Source organism: Penaeus monodon, chromosome 4 (genome assembly GCF_015228065.2).
Source record: "Penaeus monodon isolate SGIC_2016 chromosome 4, NSTDA_Pmon_1, whole genome shotgun sequence".
In the NCBI taxonomy this organism is placed as follows: domain Eukaryota; kingdom Metazoa; phylum Arthropoda; class Malacostraca; order Decapoda; family Penaeidae; genus Penaeus; species Penaeus monodon.
In genome coordinates this window covers 23274592-23282091 of record NC_051389.1, presented here as the reverse complement: position 1 = coordinate 23282091, position 7500 = coordinate 23274592, and the positions used below count along the sequence as shown (strand labels likewise).

General features: G+C 37.7%; 3 non-coding genes across 3 annotated transcripts; 2 read left to right on the top strand and 1 right to left on the bottom strand.

The window, feature by feature from the left end:
- Nucleotides 1-3642: 3642 nt before the first annotated feature.
- On the top strand, nucleotides 3643-3714 carry Trnap-ugg. The gene has a single exon. It is a non-coding gene; the product is annotated as a tRNA-Pro (tRNA).
- A 2309-nt stretch (nucleotides 3715-6023) lies between these two features.
- Nucleotides 6024-6095, top strand: Trnap-ugg. The gene has a single exon. It is a non-coding gene; the product is annotated as a tRNA-Pro (tRNA).
- Nucleotides 6096-7309: 1214 nt separating this feature from the next.
- Nucleotides 7310-7381, bottom strand: Trnap-ugg. Its single transcript has one exon. It is a non-coding gene; the product is annotated as a tRNA-Pro (tRNA).
- Between the last annotated feature and the right edge of the window lie 119 nt (nucleotides 7382-7500).

Here is a 7500-nt window from a genome sequence, read left to right as displayed (position 1 = left end):
TTTCGGGTTCCTTTCCACGACTTTAAAGTGAATGTTTTCTTGAATCCATACCCTCAAAAGTAGGCATAATTCATTATAATAAAACTGGTTCATTAAAGTTTAGCATCGAATTCCTTATCACCCAACCTATAAACAAGCACACTACAGACTGGGGTATTTTACTTCAGACTGGCATATTTTACTTCAGACTGGGGTATTTTACTTCAGCCGTTCATTCTTTCGAATTTCCGTTACGAACGCTGCTTTTCCTGTGTTGAGTGTCTCAAGGACGGATACTCATGATCTTGAGGTATAATTCCGTTGGTAAATACAATTGCAGAGTCGTTTGGCTGAGATATGCAAATCAAAGCACTAATTATATCTGGTCTAGTTGCATATAAGACAGGATCTATAATTTAGAATACCAAAAGTGTTCCATTAAACTCGGGATTTCAAAAACTGACTTGGCAAGCAAATATATGACAGATTCCACACATATGCCGAAGGACGTGAAAAAATATCGGTCATTGTAAAATCGTTGCTGCCTTCTTTAAGTGTTTTTCAAAGGATGCGATGTTGTGAGGCTGAGGGATGAAGCAGAGGCATTCCCAAAAAGCTTAAGCCCTTTGGTGACATCAACGAGCTATAATTTGTTCTGGGACCTGAATGCTAATACTGCTAGGAGACGGGACAATGGAGACTCAGGTATTGTAATCCAACCTGCAAGCAAACGTAAATATGAACATCAAAGAAAATAAGATGCAGACATAATATATTAATCGTACAGTAATGCAAATAAAACATTGTGACGCTAAGTAAAGCAAAACAAAGAAAAGTTTAAATGACAAACTCTAACATAAATAACAAACAATCAAATAATTTTTACTTTACATAAGAAATAATCAAATAATGTTTACTTTACATAAGCAATAATCAAATAATTTTTACTTTACATAAGCAATTTCCACAATATACGATATTCTACTCATTATTTGCAAGGAGAACTAAAATTTCACATTCATGGGAAAACATTAAAATTTAAAAAAGTAAAACATTATTTTACTCACAACAATGAGACTTTCCATCTCTCTGGCTAGTAATCATTAAATCAGGTCTGATCCGCAGGAACAAACGTTCGTTCACTGAATAAGTTGGAAATGACAATTGATTTAATCATCCAGCACGAGACCGTAAATAAGACGCAGATAAGAAGCAGTATCTTCTGGCTGCGCATGAACTTTAAAGTCATATAACATTCAAATGCTTTAGAATAACATCCTGAAGCATTATCAGTACATGCAACAATAACAGAAAGATGCTGCTCTAATCAATATTCACAGGTGTCAATAATTTCAACAAAGGGAATCAGCGCAAAACACAAGCCCATCCCCGCCACAGCTCATAAAATGCTACGCTGGCCAACGTCTCCTCCTTAAGGTGAAAACAAAAAGCGTTGTGCATGAATATAAATAAAACATACTCAACAAATGCGAAAAGATTACAACATAAATCTATATCACATATAGGCATAAAAAAATCATTACATAATATGTAACTCCTGAATACAGAAGAAATCAACACAAAATAATAAACATACGTCATAAGGATATAATGAATAAAATTCATGACATAGTCCCACATCTCAAAGTTAGGCTGCCAATTAGAATAAACATTTACATCGTTATAATAACTGACTGTAATAATACAATAAAGTAAATACTGTAATGAAGCGTAATCCTATCATGGTGATATTATTAATTGGATAATTTACTGGATGTGGTACCATGCGTCTGTTGTCAGCATGAAAGTGACTCGCTCCTTGTATTTTTCGAATAGAAAATAGCAGCAAAATGAAGGAAACGGCCCAGTTAGATATAACAGTAAACCAACAAGGGCCTCAGAGCTACTCTCATATAGATGGATATATAGGTAAATACAAGTAGGTCTTTGAAATCATGAATGTAATGGAGTAATCTGGTATTCCATGCCATACCAGGAGCAACAGGTGTCTTTTACCTGTTACACATCCTCAACTTCACAGACATAATCATTGCCTTGAGTTGCATACGAATATAATACCAACCAACCGTCAATATACTTTGAAAATTTAACATGAGTATCGAGAAATACACCCGCATAATGGAAACGATTTGCATCGCGACTGATGTCCGCTGATCTCCTTGTTGACTGAAACACTCAACACAGGAGAATAATAATAAAACCGAAAATACAATGTTCATTACGGAAAGAACAGACAACAACGTGCTGGATTATGGTTCGGTTAAGGAATCAGGTGCAAGACTTTAATGAATGTATTTTATTATATAACGAGTTACGCCTTCTTTTGAGGGAATGGATTCAAGAAAACATTCACTTTAAAGTCGTGGAAAGGAACCCGAAATGTCACTAAGGGGACCTGGAAATTCACGAAGCCATACAAGGGCGTAAAGGTCGGTCTGCGCCTCGTCTGCCGCGAGCGCCGTCGGCGCTTGTCCCGCCTGAGTTTCCTCTCCGCCTCTTTGGCTGCGGCGTCCAGACTCCTCACGAAGGTCACCAGACCGCTCAACTCGGACATGAAAGCGCCTCGCTCAGCTGCATGTTGTTGCTGAACGATATTTGCTCCCATCTCCTCCAGGAAGGACCTCGAAAGGCCAGATCCTGTCGCTTCGGCGCAAAACCGCTTCGCCATGGCCGGTGCGTCCCCCGTGGATGCGAGATTCCTCGATTCCGTCAAAGAAGGATTTCTGTTGCGCAGACGCCGCGCACACGAGGCTCAGGAGAAGGACAGAAAGAAACATCTTGAAGGTGAAGGTTCTGCTTATTCCGCAACAACAGCTGAATGCGATATATATATGGCCAATGCAAGTGAGGTCAGAGGTCCAAGGTCGCTAGCATGAGTAGAAATGAGGTCACTGGTAATTGGATATATATATATATATATATATATATATATATATATATATATATATATATATATATATATATATATATATATGTGTGTGTGTGGTGTGTGTGTGTGTGTGTGTGTGTGTGTGTGTGTGTGTATACACACACACACACACACACACGGAACAGCACGCCAATTCATTAAAGGGCCTGCCAGAACATTACATAAGCAAAGACAATAAAAAACATTGATGAGCAATATAGCAGTACAAAATGCGCTGTGTTATGTACGATATACTCTTTTAGTATTTTGTGCCTAGTGAATAAAACAGTGAGGTCTGATTCTCATGGAAGGATATTAACATACAGATCATTACCCACTAGCCTATATTGGGCAAAAAACATATCTTTAAGTTGAACCTCTCTCTCTCTTATTTCTCTCTTCTCCCTCCTTCTCCCTCTCTCTACCTTCCCTTCTTCCCTCCTTTTCCCCTCATCTCCTCTCCCGTCCCTCCCCTCCTCTCTCTCTCTCTCTCTCTCTCTCTCTCTCTTTTTTTTACTCCCTTTCTCCCTTCTCTCTACCTCTCTCTTCTCTTTCTATCTTTCTCTCCTTCCTTTCTCTCCCCTCTCTCCTTCCTCTCACTTTCTCCCCCCATCCAGTCCTCCTGCCTCTCCCTCAATTAAAGAATTACCCGGAAAATGTATGCTCCACCCACAGTGCATTAATGCCTTCGATTGTTTTGGATCTATTTATCACCTTTTCGCAGTTAATACAGAGGCCTGATGGTCTAGGGGTATGATTCTCGCTTTGGGTGCGAGAGGTCCCGGGTTCAAATCCCGGTCAGGCCCATTCTAGATTCTATGAACATTATATCAAATCACAATGTGATACGTTTGTAATTAGTGATTCTATTGTGGCGATGTTAAAAGAAGCGGATATATAAAGAAACGTTAGCATTATATATTAATTTCTTTGCCATTCACAGTTTGTTGCCCTGAAAGAAGATATCCACTCCATGTACAATTGTCTGCTGGTGATGCAAAAGTAGTCTCTAACAGGTGTGTATATATATTCATATGCGTAAAAATATATGCGTTGTATAATGAAAGATGAAACCCTTTTATTGCTTTGAGGGGTTATTAATTTTCCTCTCTGTTCTTTCCTTCACACCGATATCATAACCTCTAACCAATATCGAAATCCCTTTTTCATCTCCCACCACTTCTACATGACAATTGATAAAAAGTACATATCGTAATATTTGTAGTATATGTAAAATGTTTCAAATATCAACTTTACTGTACTTTCTTACAGAAGTGGTATTGTGCTGCTCAGGGTTGCTACACCAGTCGACGTCATTAGTATAAGATGTGAATATTTTCTTGTCGTTCCTTTTAAGAAATTAATTTATTATGTCATAGATGGCGTCACCTTTGTATATTAAGTGGAACATTATCTCTTTAGGAATTGCCGTTGGACAACATGACTACTTATTAATATCAAGATCTTTATACCCATCTTAATTTTTCTAACTAATAATTTCGTATTCCACGTCTCCCTAAATCGGCCAAAATATATATCAAATGATATGGTTATTCTTGTTTTAGTGCAAAAGTTCTCTTTAAAAACTCATCATGGTCGGTGAAAATGCTGATCCACACCGTCTGACGCGGCCCAGACAGGTAACGCGCTCACTGGGCGAGAAAATCTTGGCCAAGTTAGTCGCTAGTGTCAGTCCTCGGCCTCAGGTGAGGCCCACAATGCTTGTTTTGGTTGTGCTCCAGGTCTCCCTAAGAGATGGACTCTGGATGCCAACCGAAAATACCGAGATCATAGGGCATTATTAGCGACTCTTTAATCAGATTCCTTTGAGTAAAAGCATGGCTGTATTGTGTGAAGTATAAGGGTATATCATGGTCTAGTGCCGACGGTCGTGATGGATCACTGAACTAGTTTGTGAATCATTTACATGTAGTTCCTATACCTATTTTCAAAGTAAAATATACTTTACACACAGTTAGATTACTGATAGTATTATATGCCGTGTTTTTCTATCCCTGTATCATCGAGATAAAGTGTTTTGTTATTCACATATCCATGTTTCCATGAATACAATAAAACAACCTTAGAATTATAGATTAAAATCTTGGATGGTTGTAACACCTTCAGTTGCATTTTGGCACTCCGGGAAAAAAAAATATTGCATCGGATTATCGCTGCATAATCTCCAAATTGGCCTACTCATGCAGGTGACACTCGACGCTATGAGAAAAATCTTTCTCCCAAAGGGAAGGAGTCAAGGCTGACCTGCTCTTGGCCTCACTCACTGTATGTATTGCTATATTCACATAGCTTCTCGCTATGCTTCTGTGTAGTGCAAAATGGCCCGAAGGTTTCGTGGGATATTATACTTTCTACATAATAACCTCCTGATCCGCAAATACATTTATATGGAACATTCTGCAGTTGTCTTCGGCACAAATAAAAAATTAAATAAGTTCAGGATAAGCCTTATTTCTCAATTCCTGTTCTCCAAACTATTCCTTTTATTGAAGTACATATGAAGTCATTTGCATGTACAAGGATTTAATTTTGAGTGGAGTGACAAATGAGGAATATATATATATATATATATATATATATATATATATATATATATATATATATATATATATATATATATATATAATATATATATATATATATAATAGATAGATAGATAGATAGATAGATAGATAGATAGATATAGATATAGATATAGATATATATACAATATACAATTATATATACAAATATATATAATGTATATATTATATATATAGTATGTATTATATATTATGTGATATATTATATAGAGCGGTGACCATAAGAGACAATAACAGGACGGCCCCACACTTACTTTAAGATATCTGACATGCTATTCACAGGTTTAAGTTGCATTTTGCCAGAAAACGTGACACATTATAAACATTATCTACTCTAATCATTATTAACCATTATGCAATATTTGCTTTCGCAATTTCTGCATAGTCGTCATTCGGATTCTTGTTACAGAGCTGTTGAGACCAGGCAGTAGCTGATCAGCTTTAACAAGGAAAACGTTAACGTCACCAAAGGAACCTGAAATAAATTCTCTTATCACAGGAATCCTCGAAACGGCCTGATGGTCTAGGGGTATGATTCTCGCTTTGGGTGCGAGAGGTCCCGGGTTCAAATCCCGGTCAGGCCCATGTTTTCAATGACCATTTGACAATAGAAGCAGAACGGACTATGGGAACCTCGCCTGTCTTACCGTGCTTGTAGATGAGTCGCCAGCAGTCAAATTAGACTGAGAGAGAGAGTATGTGTATTTGTATGTGTATGTGTATGTGCTTGTGTTTGTTTCCATGTAAGGCATGAAGCTCCATTTTCATCTTCAATACTTTTGTTTGAAGGCCAGACCAGTGATGATATTATATGAGCTTAAGAAAATGGAGTCATGATAGCAAAATAACCTGCATGACGTACCAAAAGCAAAGTACATATTGTAATATTTGTGGTATATGTAAAATGTTTCAAAATGTCATGATTTACATTTTGTGCATGAGATGACACTAAATATCCCAACTGAACATAGTTTGCGGATTATACAAAGTGATATCTGCATATGAAACTTTGAAAAAAGGTCGACCAACGCAAGTTGTTTTTTGGATGTGTTTATGCTCTAGGGTGATTTTTTTTTTATAATTTATTACATATAATAGTTGTCAGGTTGGTCAACCTCCACAGTTATACTTAATACTTTATCTTAATACTTTATCTTTAATACTTTATACTTAATACTTTGTTTTGATACTTTATCTTTATCTTTTACTTTATCTAATACATATCTTAATACTTTATCTTAATACTATATCTTAATACTTTATCGCTTCGCTATCAGGGCTACGTGAACATTAAATTTACCAAGATTTCCTTAATAATCTCTCTCTCTCTCTCTCTCTCTCTCTCTCTCTCTCTCTCTCTCTCTCCTCTCTCTCTCTCCTCTCTCTCTCTCTCTCTCTCTCTCTCTCTCTCTCTCTCTCTCTCTCTCTCTCTCTCTCTCTCTCTCTCTCTCTCTCTCTCTCTCTCTTCTCTCTCTCTCTCTCTCTCTCTCTCTCTCTCTCTCTCTCTCTCTCTTATCTCTCTCTCTCTCTCTCATTCTCTCTCTCTCTTCTACGTAAATAACACACTAGCGCTCCCGCGCGCGCGTGTGTGAAAGAGAGAGAGAGAGAGAGAGAGAGAGAGAAAGGAAAGGAGGGAAAGTGTGTGTGTGTGTCTCTGACTGTCTACTTGTATATTTCATGACGCTCCATTCTTATCCCCAGTGCTTCATTATTTGTGATAATCAACGTTAGCGATATGTCTGCCACTTTCCCCAGCAACAATGTCGCCTTATTTCTGTTATCCTAATTAAAAAAAGACGGGCCTGACCGGGATTTGAACCCGGGACCTCTCGCACCCAAAACGAGAATCATACCCCTAGACCATCAGGCCAGTATATTGTATTGATATAAGTGGTAACAATCAAAACCTATACATTTTGATAATGACTGGAGCTCATTCGCCCGCACTCGCCAACGACTGCTTGACTATCAGCTTGAGTAGACGATGTG